Source organism: Coloeus monedula (genome assembly GCF_965178545.1).
Source record: "Coloeus monedula genome assembly, chromosome: 10".
NCBI lineage: Eukaryota > Metazoa > Chordata > Aves > Passeriformes > Corvidae > Coloeus > Coloeus monedula.
The window spans coordinates 15,479,911-15,499,673 of record NC_138790.1 but is presented as its reverse complement, the minus strand read 5'-3'; the positions used below and the strand labels follow the sequence as shown (position 1 = coordinate 15,499,673).

The 19,763-nt window shown below is 48.1% G+C and overlaps 1 protein-coding gene across 2 annotated transcripts in view; it reads left to right on the top strand.

Annotated features, from left to right (window-relative positions):
• Positions 1 to 5,391: 5,391 nt before the first annotated feature.
• IL1RAP (interleukin 1 receptor accessory protein) overlaps positions 5,392 to 19,763 on the top strand; it is a gene marked incomplete at its 3' end in the record, with an annotated part of 49,462 nt that continues 35,090 nt past the window's right edge. For both annotated transcript variants that reach the window (XM_082288440.1, XM_082288441.1), the window contains exon 1: positions 5,392 to 5,482. The remainder of the gene's footprint in view (positions 5,483 to 19,763) is intronic.

The following is a 19,763-nucleotide window of genomic DNA, read 5'->3' as shown; positions in this document are numbered from 1 at the left end:
AAGGTCTTGCTAACCTGCGGCTGCGCTTTCCAGCGATTGTGTAAGGTTTTCTGCAGTTTCTTGAGTTTCCTCCTAAAATCTTCTGTTGCTTGTGCAACATTTTTATGAGCTACACAAAAGAATTGTTTTCCTTAAGAAGCGCGTAACATATGCACAGATAAACTCAGAGTCTAAAGGTTAATGTTGCTTCATCACCGCTGAAGTGAAATCAAAGATTTCAAAAGTCATTCTGCAGAATGATCTTGCATCTTTAGGGGAAAATAAACTGTTATTGACTATAATACTAATATTTTGGAATATGCTAATGGAATTTTTTTCATTTACCTTGATGCTCTCTTTTTTCCCATAACCACTGCAGTTCATCATCAGACAGTTATCCAGAGAAGTCGGGTTTTGTTCAGAAAAAAAGACTGTTGAAAAATTATTAAAGCATCAAAACAGCGGTACAAACTTATGTCAAGACAGGAGGAGCTCTTACAAATAGGTATGATAAAAATACACTGTATTAAGCCTTTTCTTGCTTTCTTAAGATCTTTTAATTGGCTCCATTTAGCCAGGAAAGACAGTGTGTTAATTCAGTGCCTTTACCCTTCTGCAATGGTGTCAGCAAACCATCAGCCAGAGAAGCCAGGAGTCTGAAATCATCTCCAGAGACCACTCCCTGTAGAAATACCCATCAGTAGGGAATTGCCTCGATGCCAAGGCTGTATTCAGCCTATCTAGCTTTATTAATCTGCTGACAGCCTGCCACTTCTCACTGGCATCACTGGGCAAGCGAGGTAAACTGCAGCCTAATTAATGGCCAGGCTAGAGGCTTTCTTCAAAGACTGTCTGAGACAGATGCTGGTCTTGCCCAACAGAAATGCCAACCCAGTTTAAGTGTTCCTGCAACCTCTATGGTCAGGCAATTTATACACATTTGGTGTGTTTGAATGCATTGTGCAAAAGGATGTTCAGGCATCCTAAACACAAACGGTGTCCAACGTGCATGTACTTGTGGGTCAGATACCTGCCAAAAGCCAAAGCCTTTAGCAGGATGAGAAGATATTCCTCTCCATCACTGATTTGAAATAGCTTTAGTTTTATGAAACACAGACTCATAGAACTGGAAATATCTCCGGCCTTAGGCTGTATCAAAACATGTGTGACGGAGATTTAAAGGGACTTGGATGCAAGTCATGTAAGGTCAAGTTTCCATTTAAGAACCATTTGCATTAGCAGTCCTACCACCGTGGTAACACAGGGGAAGAGACAGTAATGATATTTAGCACATTAACATGGACAAAAGCTATTTGCTACATCCTCAGGAATAAACACAGACGAACTCATAACAAAGCTGTGCTTCCAATCCCTCCTCATTGTGCAGGGCTCTTATAGAGGTTCACACAAAAGGCTTCACTGGGCAGTGAGATTTGAGATCTGGTTTGGACACAGTCAGTACAGCAGAGAATACACAATCTGTGTCAGTCAGGCTCACCTGACACATACAGTTGTGACTCCTCATGCATTTTGGTGAACAAGCAGTTCATACCTGTCTGAAAGCCATGCTTGCCTGCTCAGCCAGGCACAGGTTCCTCACTGGAAAATGGTCTCAGCAGAAAATGTTCAGCCCCATGTGCGGGTAACATCAGCTGCCTTGACAGAAGCAGATGGAAGGTCCATGTGCTGCTATGTCAGAAATGTCTGTCATTCTCCTGTTTTCCCTGTGTCCTGTATCGTAGGTTATCAGGCATGCTTCTCTCAATGCCAGTTAAAAGGTAGGTGTCAAACAGAGAAGGCACGTTCATTTATAACTACACAGACTATAATTATATGTAGTCTAGGGCTTATTTCCTGAACTAGGAAGGAGGAAAAATGGGTTAGGTGGGTGTGATTAACAAGCAAGAACATATCCTTTAGAGGTTATGAAACTACCTTGATCTCCCAGTATCAGAAATGCTGGCTAAGAACAAACAAATCAGAAAACCCTGTGCAGGCTGAGAGTTGGGACAAAAACAAGGGAATTTGGAACTGACACGGGAATAGTAACAAGTTTCTGATCGAGGCTGGGAACTTAGTATTGCAAGCAAAAATGGAGGAGAAATATGAGGTCACCACTACAGCTTATTTGCAGAAAGATAAATGCAATCTTGGGATTACCAGGTGAGGTATTTCAGTGAGAAATGGGGACTTTAATGTCATTGTATGAAGCATTAGTGAGACCTCCTCCCATTTAATACTCTAACTACTTTTGGTAATCCATATGAACTTTAAGATTAATTGAAACCACAGCAGATGGAGGGAAGAGGTCTTAGGTGAACCGAGAGTCATTTAGGAAAGAAGATTGAAAAGCCAGTCCTGTGTAGCTCAGCGAGAAAGGGAGATGAGAACCATCTCCATAAAAATACCTGAGTAAGGAGAAGTGAGCAAAACAGCTACTGAAATGAGAGCCAGTGCTGGTGCCAGAACATGTGGGAAAAGGCTCCTGACCAGCAGGGACATGGACAGCCTGGGAGAATCTCACAGAGGAGTAACAGGCAAAAACACAAAATTGTTTTAAGTCCGAGCATGGTCCTTTCATGAAAAGGACCATAAACAACACTATTCCTGGCACAGCAAACAGCTGGGCTCTGTGATCCAGGATCCTCCTGTGCTTGTAACTTTAAATTGCCTAACGGGACTAGAACAGCAGCAAAACAAAGCCTTTGGCCACTTGTTACTGGAGGTCTGTGGAATATTTTCACAGCTCTTGCAATGCCAGAAGCTCCAGTGTCCTGGCTCAACACCAACACATTCCTCTGCTACTTAAGTCCCCCCCGTGGTTTCACTTAGTAATGCTACTCTTTGCTGCCTGTCCAAAAATTGTGCAACAATGCTGCCTTTTTGAGCTTAAAAATGTTTTCATTTTACTGAATTGCTCTTCAAAACGTAGTATAATTCACTCTAGGGTGTAACTGTGTTGCATTTTAACCTGCACAGAAATAGCATGTGCAAGTGTGGAGAGAGGATGGGAGAAAAAATAGCAATACAAAAATATCCTTATGACAGCACTGAGCCCAAGTGAGCAATATTACCCTTATTTTACAGTAGGAAATTGTTGATTCTTTTAATCCATAAACAGAAGGGGTTGAAACATTTCCCATGAAAACACAATAAGCAGGTGTAGTTTAGGGCTTTGCTATCAGCTGTAGCTTTTAACCAGTCTCTGGAAACTTGGTCTTGAATCTTATTTTATGAGCCTTTCAATGAAGTCTAAAGCCGAATTCCGGCTTTTCATCAAAATCAGAGGAAATTAATGATCGTGGCCTAAAGACCCTAATTTGCACTGGCAGGCTTGGAGTTTGGAACAGTATGAATTTCTCAGGGTGTGTGTTAACCTGCATTACCAGTATTGCAACAGTGCCTGGATCCTCCCAAACAAGAATAATGACATGTCCTATCCCAGATCTGTATCTATGGATGGCAGATACTTTGCAGAACAAGGAATCATTATTATTATTATTTAATTCTTGTAACAACCACCAGAAGAGATGAGCTACTCCCACAGCTGCATTAAGTATCATGACTAAAATATGCAACCATTTTGTTATTTCATCTTCTATGGGAAAAGTGGACTGTCGTATTTCAACAGATGATTTTAAGCACATATTTCTCAGTAAGTATGTTGGAAAATACAGCTCATAAAATGTGCCTTGCTATTCCAATTTTGTCTATATTCAGTAATGCAGCCAAGTTACACAGATACCTAAAGTAACTCCAGACAAGATTAAGTCCTGGAGCAGTGCAGGTAGCATGGAGCAAAATATGCACTAATCTGCCTTTCGAGTGGGGTAAATTAGTCTTCACAGAGCTCTGCCTTAACAAGTTACTTTAATATTTGGATGGAATTGTGTTAGAGATGGCTCGAGTAGAGCTGATTCTAAGCACAAGCCAAATAGGCAGATTTTCAAGGGCATTCACCACCAGGACACAAAAGCTGCTGAGATAAGAAACTTTCTGCCTAATTTTGCTGTGCCAGAACCCTGGGAAGGGAAGGAGAGAGAGGTACAGGAGGAAGAGTTTTCCTGCTGGAGCTGCAGGAACAGCACTGGCTTCCCACCACAGCCCCTTCACAGCCAGTGGCGCAGCCAGGCTGCAGCTCCTGTTCCTCGGGGGGGAGGGAGCTTTAGATGTGCCCTCTTTGGTGAGCTGGAGGGGCTACTGAGGGCAGGGACCCCCTTTCACAGTAGCCGTGTGTGCGGCGGTGCCTCATGTGGCAGAGGGATGGGGAGACGGGTGCTAACAATGGCTATGATGCCTTGGTCAGACCCTGCTCCTCAGGACAGGTTTGTTACAGAGGAGCTTCATGGGGTGGGGTGAAATTTGGCCTCCTAGATATCCTGGGATCACCTTCTGAGGATAACAACTGAGGTGTTGAACTCAGTCCAGGTGTTGTAGCCAATAGTGCCAAGAAGTGCTGCAGCACTTTGAGCAGACAGGAGTTTCCTTAGCACTACAGGCTTTGTGTCCAGCCACTTCACTCTGCTGTCAGCCTGCCAAGATGTGATAAAAGTACCAATAAGGGCAGGTTCCTCACTGCCAGGATGGAAGAGACTCCAGGCCAACCTGAGAGGACAATGAGCTTTCCTCACGGACTGGGGCAAGGGCACTCCTACGCTAGCGGCTGCACTGATAATCGCTGGCCACATTCTCCAGGAGCAGGTGCTAGCCCAAACCTCGGCAGGTTTTTACTCCACTCCTCAGACTCCCCGACTCTGCCCTTGCAGCCTGTTTCAGGTGCCCATTCCTCATCCATCAACAATTTCAGCCTCATCCAGGCTGCATCTGCCATACAGTAAAAACGGTGCCACTTCTCCGGGACGAGGTGGCATCAGAATGTCCAGGGAGCCCTGGGAGAAAACTACTGGGAAGGAGTCGCAGCACACCAGAGGGGAGAATGGGAAACTTTATTTTCCGGGGGGGCAGGTGGCCCGCAAAGCGCGCAGGGGCTGCGGCAGCGGCAGGGCTGTGTGCGCCAGCCCGCTCCACGCAGAAAGAGGCAGCGGGCCGGCTCCGAGGGCTCCGGGCCAGCTCCGAGGGCTCCGGGCCAGCTCCGAGGGCTCCGGGCGCCTCTCGGCCCCCGGCAGCGAGCGCCGGCAGGACGGCTCCGGCCAGGAGAGGGAGCCGTGGCCCCGCGCACCCCGCCTCGCACCCCGCCTCCCCCGGCCGGAGCCGCCAGCTGCGGGAGGGACGGAGCCGTGCCTTCCGAGGGACGGAGCCGTGCCTTCCCCGGCACCGCGCCCGGCGGCTCCGACCCGCTGCCCCGCAGTGACCGCCGCGGGCGGCGGGACCGCCCCGAGCGCGCACGGAGCGCGGCCGCGGGGAAAGGGGCGGGCGGGGCGGAGCGGAGCCCGGGGGCGCGGATCGGGGACGGCGGCGAGAACGCAGAAGAGGAGGAAGAAGAGGGGGAAGAAGAGGAGAGCGCGGCGCGCTGGGCACAGCTGTACGCTCCCCTCGTCCTCAGGTGAGCCGCGCTGCGCGGGGCTGCGCGGGGGACGCCCGTGTTCCTGTGGGCGGGGGCAGGGACAAGGGACAAGGGAGCCTGTCCCGCCCCGCCCCGACCGTGAACTTCCCGCACGCGAAGGGAAAGTTTGAGTCGGAGGAGGCGGATTCCAGCTCCGGCGCGGGGTGCGCGGGAGGAGACGGGCGGCGGCAGCGCGCAGCCGGCAGCGGCCCCCGCTCCTCGGCTGGCACGGGGGGGAGATAGGAGAGAAAGAAGAGAAACCGCTCGGGAGAGCCCGAGGAGCAGCGCCCGGCGGCCACGGGCGAGGGAGGACGGGTGGGCACGGTGAGAGCGAGCGTGCGAGGCCGGGGATGCGGGAGCGGAGCGGGGGCGGCAGCGGACGCGGTGGTGCCGGTGTCGCCGCGGGACCGGGGACCCCCGCGGACCTCGGGGACCCTCGGCGATCCCTCGGTGTGCGGGGGCCGAGCCGAGCTGCGGGACCGCGGGTTTGTCTCCGCTTCTCCTGCAGCCGCGCTGGCCGTGCCCCCGGTCCCCGACATGCGGAGGGGTTTGCTTTAATTCGCTCCCCTGGCCATGGAGATCTGTGTATTCCTGGCTGGAGCGCTACAGGCACTGAGAAATGCAACTTTAATTTTCACCCGTATTGCAAATTCGTGAGCCTCTGATACCTGCTCTCTGCTGTCAAAGGGTCTCTGAAATGGAAGTGGGGAGAGGAAGGAATCAGGCTTAAGCCGTAGCAGAGAAATAAAGTGGAAGAGACATGTCCAAGAAAATAGACTGGAAGCGATTAGATGCTGGCAGCAAGATGGCCTTTGCTGTGCTTGTTGGGGGCAGCTGCCCCCTTATGTGAAACAGTTTGGGGGGGTATCTGGAGGGAAACTGGATGGTAGGAATTGTTTCCTGAAAAAGAAGGGGAAAAAGGAAACCATCAGGGCTTCACTGCTTTTCTGTGCCAGTGTCGCTTTCCCCTGTTACAGTGGCAGTGGTTGTTCCTCGCTCTGGGCTGGTTTCTTGGAGTGTGCCTGTACAGTGCTTGGCACAACAGAACCCTGATCTTGGGGCCTTAGGATGTCACAGTAAACTGGATTATAAATGCCCTCTCACATGCACACACTCTCTTTTCCTCCTGACCTCTGTTTTGTGAATAGCTGGTTATAATGCTTGGATAAAATTCTGGTTGGCTTTACAGATCTTTTTTTTCTTATAAAATGATGGATTTTGTTCCATGCATTCAGTTTTTTGTCCTAGGAAAGGCTTTTCACTTCTGGATTTGGGAGATTGCAGCAGGCTCCTTATATTTTAAAAAACCCTATCTCCTTTGTAATTAAAAAGTATTATTTTCCTGACACTCCATTTTTAACCATGCCCCTCTCGGGCATGCAGAACTGTCACCCAACATACGCTTCCATACTTAGAAGGATTGTGAGCTGTTATTTATTAACTGTACTGTGGAGAGTCTATATCTCATAACTTAGAGGGCCATTTATAACAGGTTGTATTTGGCAGCTCTGGAAGATTTACTTGCTGTCTTGTATTCCTTGCAGGAAAAGCATCCCTTGTTTTCATGGAGAGCATCACTCCAACCCCATAGGCTCTCGGGTGGGCAGGCTTGATGCTGGAAAAGGTCCTGCTTTCTGTCTCCATTGCCTGCCTGTGGTGAGCAGGAGAGGGCAAGCAGAGAGGATTAAACTCAAATACCCAGATATTCTTCTTCTCTGGAAGTAGGCATGGTGTTGTTGCTGGGATCGCCTTGTCTGGAGGAGCAGTTAAGGATGTAGGATAATGAGGGACATGGAGAGTAAGCCTGTGAGGACTTGGGGTGGTGGAAGGCTGCAGGGCACTGCAGTGACCGGGAAATGTTGAGCTGGGAAGGTGGTGCTGGAGGAAGGAAGCTGCTGCATGGAGCTGAAGGAAGGGCTGTGGGGTGAGAGGTTATGTTTCTCACTCAATGCCTCCATGCAGGGCTTGCATGGTGCAGGGCTGCATCCACACAGCCCTGGGATTGCTTTCCACGTCTCTGCTTCTAGCTTGAGTTCAAAGTGTCTGCATGTGATATGATGCTTGCTGCTGTCTGTCCATGCCTCCCCAGAGTCCAGAAGGTCCTCTGATCCCTCCACAGTGTGGAAGGAAAGCTTGTGTCTGAACACTTCTGGGCTCTCCCCTTCCAGACTCTGTTGATTTGTGCAGGTATTCTGCATTTGAGCATGAATGCATGAGCACATGCAGTGGGGATGAGTACTGCCCTGTTCTGGGCTCCAGCAGCCTCATCCCCTGGGTCAGGTAGCACTATCCCAAAAACACCTGACACCCCAAAACACGCATAGATAGGGAGAGTGGTGTGGCAGTAGGTTGGATGGTGCCTGGATACTAGGAGGTGTGGGAAATGCCTCCTTGCTGGCTTCAGAGCTGTAATTTTAAGCTCTGAAATAAGCATATAGGAAGAATGAGGCAGAGGGATTTTGTCCCAGCCTTATTCCTTCAAGACCTGCATGAACCAGATGCCAGCTCTAGGGAGGAAGCATTGTACTCCTTCAGAATAAGAGGCCAACATTTGTGGTTTTATTCCTTCTTCTCACTTACGTTTTGATTTCTCTGTTGATTATTTTGGCAGGCACATGATCCATATTTCTTTCCCCATCTGTCCTGGGTCCCGTCTCTTGTCAAGTGTCCTCCCATTTCAGCAAGACTCTGACTTGCAAAAACTTGCCACAAAGCCCTTGTGGCTAGTGGTGTGGAAGAGAAGGTGCCCCAGCTTGGCTCTTAGGTTGCATTAGCCAGGTGGACAGTTAGGAAGATTATATCAGCATGTGAATGCATTCATGTCTTTTTTTTTTTTTTTTTATCATCCAGTAACGGGGAGTGCTTTGGGAATAAAAATAGAAATAGGGAAAAGCCTATATAAGCTGAAATCTGTGAACAGCGCCACGTTATCTTGGAGCTGAAACACGTTCTACAGCAGAGCTCACAGTTCAGGCATTGCCTGCTCTCCTCATTCCTCCCCTCCCTTTCTCTTGACACAGCTCATGGATTTCGCTGCCCCTGTGAGCAGAGCCTGTCTCCTCTGTGCTGCCAGGCTGATGCAGCCTGGCCAGTGGCATCTCTGTACCCAGTGAGTGAGAGCTGGAGCTCCTCTGGTTGGGCAAAGTGGGACAGATACAAAGGCAGAAGGAAGGCAGAGCTGCCTGTCAGGTGTGCCATGCTTGAGCTGACCCTTCTCCACAGCCTGCGTGTGCTCGGGGGCTGTGTGCAGGTGGGGCTCTTGCATCCACGGTTTGTAGCTGCTTTGTTCTGCTCCACCGTCAGTGTGGCTGAGATTCACTGCTCAACTGGAACAAAGCAGCTTCTTTTGGGAGGTATTTTAGGATTTCTCCCCCCCACACCAGTGCTTTTGCCAGGCAGAGGGCTAATCTGACGTTTCTTAGCCACAGCGCTGGCCCGTGTGCGGCTTTTGCACGCAGCTGAGCCAGATGAGCTCAGAGAGTGCAGGAAGGGAACTGATTTGGGGAAATTACTTCAAATGGTGCCTACGCTTTAGGGAATTTCGATCTTGGCCAGAGTGTTTACTGTGTTCAGCCTCAGAGGTTCCAATAAGACACATGCACAGAACATGATATTCATAAATTCAGAGTCTTATTTTGCAGAAAATGCAGGAAAATGAGTGTATAAGTGTATGTATTTTGTTAGAGGGTTCTCTAAAATTAGTTGCTTGTTAAACAGTATTTTCACTACAAGTGAGGAATCATGTCTTTAGTCAGTCCTTTGTCAATTTAACAACTCTCAGTTTCATCAAATGGGAATATATCCCCAGGAATTCCTCTGACACAGGTTTCCCCTGAGTCTGGATGATTATCCAATTACAATTTAAAGAAAATTACAGCAGGGATAATTGGCTAAAGATAGAAGTATCTGAGAGCATTAGGGAAAGAGAAGGAGAGAGTGTGAGAGAGTGAGAGCTTCACTTTCTCATATGAATAAATGAGAATTATTTCAGTCCTTAACTTTTGCAGTGAGTGGATTCAGGGTCCCTGGTGTCTGGATCTCCCTCCTTCTTCTCTCCCTCCTCTTCTCTCCCTCCCTCTTCTCTGTCTTGTTATGTGTCGACTTGATATTTATATGAAAAAGTTACATTGATTCTTATGGAGTCTTTTTACATTTACATGTGTTAACAGAAAGAGACTGTTAACTTAAACGCTCTATTTGCAGCAGAGAGTATGAGATTTCCATGTATCCTGGGCTCAATCAGGGAAGTGGTAGGTGGCTCCTTCTCCTGGGAGCACTAGGAAGGTGCCAGAGAGCCATTAGTTTGGAAATCCCACGCAGAGTGGGGCCATCAAGAGCTACCAGCTCTTCCCATCTCTCTCTAGGTGCCCACAGAAGGAGACCCATTACCGTGCCTGGCAGGAGCACTGGATGCTCCAGCACTCCCGTCCGATGTCCATCATGGGAATTGAGACCCCTCAGCTGCCATGGCCAAGTCTCCAGTCGGTTCAGAAGCATTTGAGGCTGTCTTCAGGCCTGCTCACTCTTTTTTTTTGTTGCTAACAGCTTGTTTAGGGAAGGCTGGGCAAGCTCTGCTGTTTAACCCTTGCAGTGTTGGCTGTGGCCACGGGTCAGGGGCTCTCTGGGTGCAGGTGGGAGCTCCGTGGTGCAGGTCCGAGGCTGGAGTTGGACTCCCCATGCAGCTCCCTGGACAGCTTTGCTGTGCTGCAGCTGAAACATGATGCAACGTGAATCATGCACTTACACAAACACTTAAGAAACCTCTTCAGCTTTACTAAGCCGAGGTGTTATCAGAATTAGAAGAGGGCTTTGAAAAAAGAGTAAAGAAAAAAAAGAGTAAGTTTTAATACCTGTCTCTTTACCTGGGAAAGCTGCTGGGTTTGCTTTTGTTTGTTTGTTTTCCTCACAGTTTTGTTTAATCCCTTGCGTGACTGAAATAAAAGTGGAGTATCTTGCCTCTCTTAGGCCTGATGCTGCTCATTTAGAGGGATGTGAGATTTTTCCAGTGTTCCAAGGATGATTCTTAGGTATTTGATCAATTTGTGTGTAAAAGCTTGCAAAACTGTGACTTAAATGTTTATCCTTAGTGCTGACAGGATGCTGTGGAGTTGTTTAACTGTATATTTGTAACAATTATGCTGCTTGGCGAGAAAGACATGTTTTCCTCTCAGAGGGAATTTTTGTTGGTTTTTGGTTTTGGCCTTTTTCTGCCTGTGAGTTGTGGTTATGCTTGCCTTTCTTTATCATTTTACTTTTTGTCTTAAATGTAAATAAAGAGCTAATTACAGTTAATCTCGGTGCAAAGGAATGAAATTTTGAAGAGTGAAAAATAACTCCCATCTGTTGGATTTGCAGTAACGTTTTGGGGTTTGCCTTCTACTTGGAAAGATGCCAGAACTTATCTTGCTCAATTTAAAGTTTTCTTTGCACTATTTAAACTGGATTTTTAATAATTTATAAAAACAAACAGAAATGGAAATAGCTTTTCAAATTGCGTTTGGCCATGTTCTTTATGTGGTCGTTGCTAAAATGTGAACAGCTCTAACTAAAACGAGTTTAAATCCCACCGCCAAATTCTATAGGAACAGGTTGAAGACCTTCTGGAAAAGCATCTATTTTTTGTAGTAGTATATTGCATTTCTCTGTTTCCTGCCTGCTGCGGCTCCATGTGCCCAACTAACCGGTCCCAAAACGACTTGTTCCAAGGGAACTGTTGCTTAAGTAGTTACTATATAAGACAGGCTCAGAACCCCAGTTTTTTTGTGGTGGATATGTGTTTCTTTTAGCCCCATCAGCTCCACTGACTGCTGAGCTCAGGGAATTAATCCATACTTTGCACTCATATGTTATCTTTCATCTCAGCATCTCTAAGCACTTTAGAGACTTTTAAGATGCACTGCTGTGGTGTGAGGTGGGGGGAGGCTGTTCTAAATGTGACTGGGGAAACAGAGGCACAGATTTCAGAAGCCTCTACTAATGCACTCGGTTCAGGGGACAGCCGTTTAGAAGTTTTCTAATGCCTGATTATCAGGGAGGTACTACAGTTTTTCATGCACTGCATTTGATGATTGATGCCTACATATGGGTTTCATGTGCATTAGCCAGAAACTCATATTTCTACCCTAAACTAGAGATTTTTTTAAAATCTTCAACCTTAGAGACTTACAGGAGCCTAGTAAATGGCAGTGTAAGGAGTCCAGATTTCTAGTTATTTTTTTTCAGTGCAAGGAGTCCAAATTTCTAGTTATTTTTTCTCAGGTTAGTCCTGTTGCAAGAAGTAAAACCTCACCTCCCTCCCACCATAGTAGCATCCAGGGCCCCACCTACATGAATTTATTAGCAGTCTGTTGAGTCAAAGCTCTGAGATATGTAAAAAAAAGTACTTGTTTTGACAGTAAGACCCATGCAAATTCACTCTAATACAAATAATGGGATTTGTTCTGTTGAGAAATAGCCCCTCTTCCTTCAAGCACAGATACCTCCCAGTCCTTGTTTTTAAGAGGGATCTGGGTAGTGGGAGGAGGATATTGCTGCCCAGCTGGCAGGCTGTGGGGGTCTTGAGGGCACCCCTCCTCTCTGAATGAGCATGGATGGGCTGCTGGATCCCAAAATGTTTTGTTCTAGCAAATTGTGCTGGTTGCATTTGAGCTGATGTGTTGGTGTGACTGAAGGGTAGAACTCAGACTCCATTGGAATAACATCCCTGTGGACTGGGATGGTATTTCCTCCATATCCATTCTCCTGAAAAAATAGCCACAGTTTCAGTGCATTTACCTTTCTCCTCCTTCCTTGTCCTCTCTCATGTTGCTTGGTGGAATTTAGGGAGGCTGTTTGACTGTGTCTCCTTGGGAGGCTTCGCACATACAGACTCCCTGACCCCAGGCCATGGAGAGATAGAAACGCTTTTCTCCAGGCTGGTTGTGTCATCCTTTTCTCCCATTGCACAGGGGAGCTGTACCTTGCATTTCATAGTCAGGAGGGTAATGTTTCCCTCTTATAAGATTTTTTTCCCCTCTTATCTGACAGGTTCAATGACTCTGTAGTTGCTGACATGAAGTGTCAAAGAGCAGGAGGGAAACTCAACCAAACTGTGTTGGTTTGCACAGCCTGGTTTTTGGTGGCAGGGGGCCACAGAGGTGGCTTCTGTGGGAGGCTGCTAGAGGCTTCCACCATGTCCAGCAGAGCCAATCCCTGATGGACGTGCTGCTGGCCAAGGCTGGGCCAGTTGCAGAGATTGGTGGTGCCTCTGTGATAACATGTTTGGGAGGAGGATCAAGACAAAGTGGGGCACATGCAGTTTTAATTCCAGCCAGAGAAGAGAAGGAGGTGAGAACATGTGAGGGAAAACAACCTGGCGACACCAAGGTCAGTGGAGAAGGAGGGGCAGGAGGTGCTCCAGGCACTGGAGCTGAGGTTCCTCTGCAGGCCATGGTGAGGACCATGGTGAAACAGCTGTGCCCCTGCAGTCCATGGGGATCCCCGGGGGATGCAGAGATCCACCCGCAGCCCCTGGGGATCCATGGGGATGCAGAGATCCACCCTCAGCCCCTGGGGATCCATGGGGATGCAGAGATCCACCCTCAGCCCATGGGGATCCAGGGGGATGCAGAGATCCACCCACAGCCCATGGTGGAGGTGCCCACACCTGGAGGAGGCTGTGATCCAGTGGGAGACCCAGTGGAGAGAGAGGGCCCTGCTCCCAGGCTGGAGCATCCTGTCCCTGAGGGACTGCACCCCGTGGAAAGAGAGACCCAGGGGCACAGCAGGTTTGGGAGGGCTGTGTGCCCCTGGGAGGGGCTCAGGCTGCAGCAGGTGCGGTGTGGCTGCTGCTCCTGAGAGTGGAGCCACATTGGAGAAGTTCATGGAGAACTGTCTCCCGTGGGAGAGACCCCACGGTGCAGCAGGGGAGGAACTCCTCTCCCAGAGCAGCAGGAGAAAATCTCGGTGATGAACTGACCAAACCCCCATGCCCTGTCTCCCTGCACTGTCGGTGGGAAGGAGGGAGAGGTTGGAGGAAGAAAGGTGTTTTTTAAGGGCTTGTTTTACTTCTCATTATCCTCCTCTGACTCTGTTAGCAATAAATTCACTATGTACTTCTAAGCTGAGCCTGTTTTGCCCTTGGAGTGTTTTTTCCTGGTCCTTATCTCAACTCATGAACCCTTCATTAATTTTTCTCTCCTCTGCCCAGCTGTAGCAGGAGAGGGTGAGCGAGTGGCTTTTATGGGTGCCTGGCATTGGGCCAGTGTCAAACCACGACACCCAACTTTCCAAAGACACTCAGTGATTACTTCCTCTCAAAGCAAAGAGGTGAGCCAGCCCAGGGCTGGGGTCCACACAGATTTGAGAATATGAAGGCATCCATTTCCTGCACTGAAAGTGCTCAGAAGTGAAAATTTCAGAGGCTTCTCAGATTTTTGGCCCTTTGCAGCGGGGCTTTAGTGCATAGCAGTATTTCCTTGTGTCTCTTCCTTGTAGCCTTTGGAAATGTCAGCAGTGCATGTATTGCCTTTTGTTTGTCATTCAGCTGAAGAAATGAATTCATTGCCCTTGTGAGATCAATCATATTCTCCCCAAATAATTAATATTGATGACAATCACAGCATACTGCTGCCTTCAGCTCTGTCTCAGCATTCCCACTGTGTAGGTGCTGTGGGTCACAGAGCAGACTTTCTCAAAGGAGGCTCCTGGACTTCAAATTTCAGGGTGCTGTTCTTTGAAGGTTGAATTTCAAGCTGCACTGAGGGGGCCACTGCAGGCAGAGCCTGAGAAGTTCCCTGTGATGGTGCAACAGAATATTTGCAGAGGGAAATGTTAGAGACATGCAAAAGCAATAGATGGGGGGAAGGATTGTCTCATTCCTGTTTCTCTTTTCCTCCTTTTTTCTGTGTGTACACAGCTTTTTCTAGTCCCCTTTGCAGAATGCAGCCATCCTGTGCTGACCAGAAAGGGACAGGTATGCAAAAGAAAGCTGCTCTGATAGTCACCAGGAGGACCGAGTGGGTGGGTTGGGAATGTGGAGGGCTGGAAGAATATCAGGAGAACTGTTTTTAAGTGGGGTGCTGTCCTGGGGGAGGCTGGTAGCTCCTGGCCTTTCTATTTTTATATTGCTTTAAATCGATTGATGTGTAAAGCACACTTGGAGCAGCCTGTCTGAGCTGCAGGACAGGGATTGAGGCATCTTGATGTCTTACTCTTGTTTGCTTTTACTTATAAGGTTAAATGGGATTAAATTAACATGATTAATATAAGTACCAGGTGTGAAAATGCTGTGTGGACCAAACTTGAAAAACTCCTCTGATTTGATTTTACCCTTGAATATGTTGCTCATCCCAGGATACCCAGAGTCACTTGAGGAGATCATTCTCTTATGCATCAGGAAGAGCTGGGGCTTCCTCGCTGGCAGCAGCATGGGTAAACCTGATAGTGGTGCTGGAGACACTGCAGCTGCCTGAGGAATTTGTGGCACCAGAGGAAAGCAGATTGTTGGGAGGGGAAGACAGTGATGATGTGCTCTGGAGCGTGGTGGTGCTTGGAGGATTTATGCCTGTTGTGTCCCTCTCTGGAGGAACAGGAAGGGAAAGATGTTGTCTGAATATATAGCAGCTATCCTGGGAATCTGGTCCTCAAGCCCATACTGATGTGAGGGGGGGAGATGAAGTGAAGGAGCAGGTATGTAGCTGGCAGCAAGGGCTTGAACTTAAGGAAAAAAGCTTTTGGAGTGTTTTTTACTCTGAGAGCCTGTTCCAGGTGGTGCTGAGCAGGCCTGGATGCAGCCCCTGGTGTGACAGGGAGGATGCGGAGTGGGACTGCAGGGCACTGGCTGGACCGGGCTGGGCTTGCAAGGCTCCTGAGAAAGCTGTTCTGGGGTTTGAGAGTCCTGGACCTGTCCTGAAAAAGGCATTAAACCCATCTGAAAACCTGCTTGAAGCTGCATTGTATTCTCTGGATTTAGAGACTTGTGCTGAGCGAGCTTGGGGCTGCTGCTGTGCAATCTGTTGCACAGTGTGGATGTGCTGCTGTGTCCACTGGGGCAGTGGAACAACCTCCTAGGGAGGGTAGTGGAGCTGCTTACTCTGTAAAACCATTAAAAAGGTCAGTAGGCAGAATGAGTATTTAAATGCACGTTGTCAGATGTCTCCAAGTGCTCCATGACAGTTAATTGGAGCTTTTCCAGTGAGGGAGGGATCTCCCTTTGGATTCCTTAAGTCTTCTCTGGTCTTTGAGCCACGCTGATTGCAGATTTCTTTTTTTCTGTGTAAAGATTAGTTTGTCAGTTTATTTTGTGGTAGCGCAATATGTGCATGTTTCTCAGAACTCTCCTTTCACTGTAACAGAGTTGTCCAAAATAGAAGCATTGTGTCTGGCTTCATGGAAGATCTCAGCTCTCTTTGAAGCACTGTTGGGAACTTTTCATTCCCTGGCTATTCACACTCAAAAAATAGACTATCTTAGCTGGATACCTTTTGCTTGAGCACAGAAGTGCTCTTGTAGCTTAGTGTTTGAACTGCTCAGTGGCCAGCATGGATCCATTTGTAATCCATGCTGTTTGATTTTATAGCTGTGGCTCTACCTGCCCCTCTCCAGCCCACTCCACAGATCTCTAGGCAGTAGTCCCAGCTCTTATTTGACTTGTCCAGGTGTGCATATTTTTTAGAGGTGACAGGGAGCTCATTTATTTTCTGTGTATGAAATGCAGCGTGCTCTGCCCGTTAAATTGGTGGCAGAGTATAATCAGTGGCACCCTGGATTCCAGCAGAGCAGTGTGCAAGATCTGTAGCACTTCTGCTTTTCCGAGTCCTTAGAGGACCCCAGGAAAACTGCAAAGGGAAGCAGGGGATGCCAAATCTCTTCAGGTACATTTTCAAGCCCCCCCTCCACTTCTCTCTGCATGCCTAGATTGCACTTTTTTTCTTTTGAGAGGGAGAAAAAAGGCTTCTTCCTCTGAATTCTCATTGTTAGCATTAAATCTGTTGAGCCGAAAGGGTGCCAGGAAATGGTATCTAAATGCCAATAGCAACTCACAAATTCCCTGCCTGGAAATCTCACCTCCATGTCCCAAACACTGGCACTGGCAGAGGCAAATCTTGCACTACCAAGGAAGCTCCCAGGAATGACTCACTGTGAATGAAAGTCTCCACACTTCTCCCCGAGCCTCTGAGCTTGAGGAGAGGCTGCTGCCAGCTCTGCCCTCAGGAGCTCTTGGTGCTCTTGGAAGGGCAGTCTTGCTTCTGCAATTTATGCTGCTCCGTTGAAGGAGAAATAGCTTGGGATCACCTCCCATGGTGACTCTGGAGCATCACACTGCTGAGCTTGTTCATCTCCATGTTGGGGATTTCATAAAAAGTAATTATTAAAAAGCCATCAGGCTGCAGCCCTTGGCCTGGATGTGCAGGTAGGAAGCCAGGGAGGGGCTGTGGTGGGTAACAAGCAAATGGAGCCACCTTGGATGCCTGGTGTCATGTCCTTGGCTGGCAGTGAGCTGGTTGAGCTGCTGATTAAGGAGACTATTTCCAGATTTCCTTGTTGTGTGTTTGGTTTTGGTTTGTTTTTTTCTCCCTTCAGGGTACTCAGTAGCCCTGGGTGTAAAGCTGTGTGTGAGCACTGTAACTGCCCAGTGCTGGGAGCCAGTGCTTCCAGGTTCTGTGTGCCAATGGCCAAGTCTGGCCAAGCAAGCCAGAAAATCCTTTGTACTAGTGACAGGAGACATCTCTCACCAGGGCAACTTTCCATCTGATTCCCACTAGTTTAATTTTTTTTTTCCCTCTGCAAAAGCAGGTGTGTAATATCTGCTGTGATTCTAGCTGGTGAAAAGCTTTCAGGCTGCTCAAATTTCAGCATTTCCTTTGGTTCTGATGACATAAATTACTTTTGTAATAGAAACATTTCAGAGCAGATTTCTTTCAGCCCTCTCTGCTGTCAGGCGTGCGGTGGCCTGGTGACCTGGCAGCTACCCTGGCACAGGTGGGACTCCAGCATTGATTTTGCAGGTCCCTGCCTTGGATGTGTCACCAGCAGATACAGTGACTGGGTCACACCTATGGCTCTTGTGATATCCCTGATTGCAGGGCAGCTTCAGCCCTGCTTATTCCTGCTGAAATGTGCCCAGGAGCTGCTGCCAAGACAAATTGGGCTCCCTGCCCTCAGGAGAGATGCGAATGTTTTTTCTGAGGACAGCACTGGGGGCCCTCTGGTCAATGTGCCTGTGTTTGAAGTGATGAGTGTGGCATAGCATGCATGAGAGCAGGGAGAGTGCTGTGTGCTGCTTACGGTGCTCATCGTCAGACTGCTGCTGGATTCCTCCCTGCTCCGTTCCTGGGAGCCATCTGCAGATGAAAATTGTAACGAATGTGGTTATTCCTCCTGGGGAGTAAAGGCTGGACTTCCAAAACCCATGGCCTGTCTTTCTGCCCAGGTCTCCAGAGATTTCGGTGTCACATTTGGTTCCTCTGGAGGGCTGTCCCTGGGACTGACCAGTTCTCTGCAGGAGAGGCTCCCCTTTGGGCAGGACAGAGTGGGACAGTGTCGGGCAGTGCCCACGTGGCCTCTGGGGGAGAAGTAGGGTAAGAGAGACACTGTGCAAACCCTGGATAAATGGCACCAAGATGGTTTATGCTACAGTAATTCCTCCTTTTGTCTGACTTACTCCTGCACATACTGAAAAGCAAAAGTGTTTCCTGGAGGGCTGAAGGGCCTTTTCCCATTTTCCATTAGTGTTTTTGCTGTTACTTTTCTGCAGCTGCTTTTTCAGGCTGCCCTTTTCTGCCTTTTGGATTCTTTGAATTTACTTGAACTTTACATCTGGTTTTTTCCCCATAAGAAAACCCAGCAAACTCATCGAGCAGCCTTCTCTAAAGCTGCTGTGTGATGATGCAGGGACCCAGGGCTCGTGGGCATGCTGTGACTGTGAGCAGAGAGCTGTGCCCCTTTCCTGGGCACCAGCTCTGCTCTGCAGCCCATCAATCAACCTTCATCTCCAAGTCCGTGTGGCATAGAACCAAAGCATTTTCTAAGCTAGCCCACTCTGGATTTTGCTAGCCTTCCTGTGTCTGCATCCCATTTTTTGGGGCTCTCAAATTCTTTTGAGTTGGGACAGAATTACAGAAGGAAAATAGCACGTAAAACCTGCTTTGGCTCAAGTTATTTATTTCCTCTTTCAGAAACTGCTTTGTTTTAAATGCCCTTTCAGTCAGAGCACTTAGTGGCAAGGTTCTGAAGAGCGCTTTTGTTCTGCAGGCCATAGTGTGAGTTCTCAGTGAAAAGCAAAAAACCTATCAGCTCTCCCTAGAGGCCTATGGATAGGAGGGACAAAGGCATTTTTCTTGGAAAATGCAGCATTGTTCTGAGGAATTGGTACAGTGTCTTTGAGAATAGGTGTGCAGTACTTAGACTGAGTGCAGTTCTCTTCGTTAAGTACTTGACGTCTGTCTTTTGTTTTATAATTGTTTGGAAAGTGCGTGGGCTTTGTGGGGTCCATGCTGCTAGAGGCAGGAGGAATGATGCCTTGCTGAGGTCTGTTTGGCAAGGATGTTTTATTAAGGGCTGTTTTATATGAAAATATTAATGTTGTTTCTGACATAAAACCCACTTTTGACCAGTATCAAATGAAAAAACCAAACCTTTCCACCCCCTTAGCTTTTAAGAGCAGGAGACACTTCCATGATTGTGTTTTTCCCCATCCCACTTTTCTTTGCTCCTCAGTAGACAGAAGGTTAAAGTTTGAAGAAAAAAGTGCTCAGGAAGGGGAACAATTTCTGATTTGAAAGAAAGTGAACATTTCAAGTTAAGTTATTTTAAAAAAAATTCTAGCAAGGGCTGTGATGGATCATTTTCCCTAACCACTCTATGAATTATTATTAAAATGTTAATTTATGGAGACATTAAGAACACCTCAGAGTATATTGGTCTCGTGAGAAGTTCCTGGAGTGCTGAGGATGTATCAGAGCTCTCCAGCTGCCTTCTGGCTGCTCTGATTGCCTGCTTTCTAGCTGCAGTGTGGTTTCTGAGCTGGTAAGCTCTCCTGCTCACTGATTTTATTCCTGGCTCCCTTTAGCATTTCCTTTTACTTTTATTTGCACTGGGTGGATGCAGTTGGGTGAAGCCCTCTGCTGCAGCCTGGGTTTGCACTCCCTGGCCTCTGGCTCATTTGGTTGCAGCCACAGACGCTGGCATTTTGTTGCAGTGCTGCGGAATTGCACAAGAAGTTCATCAGACAGCACTGGAATTGCATTACAGCAGGAAAAATGGCAACATGCTCTGTCCTGTTACGAAACACAGAAGCAGG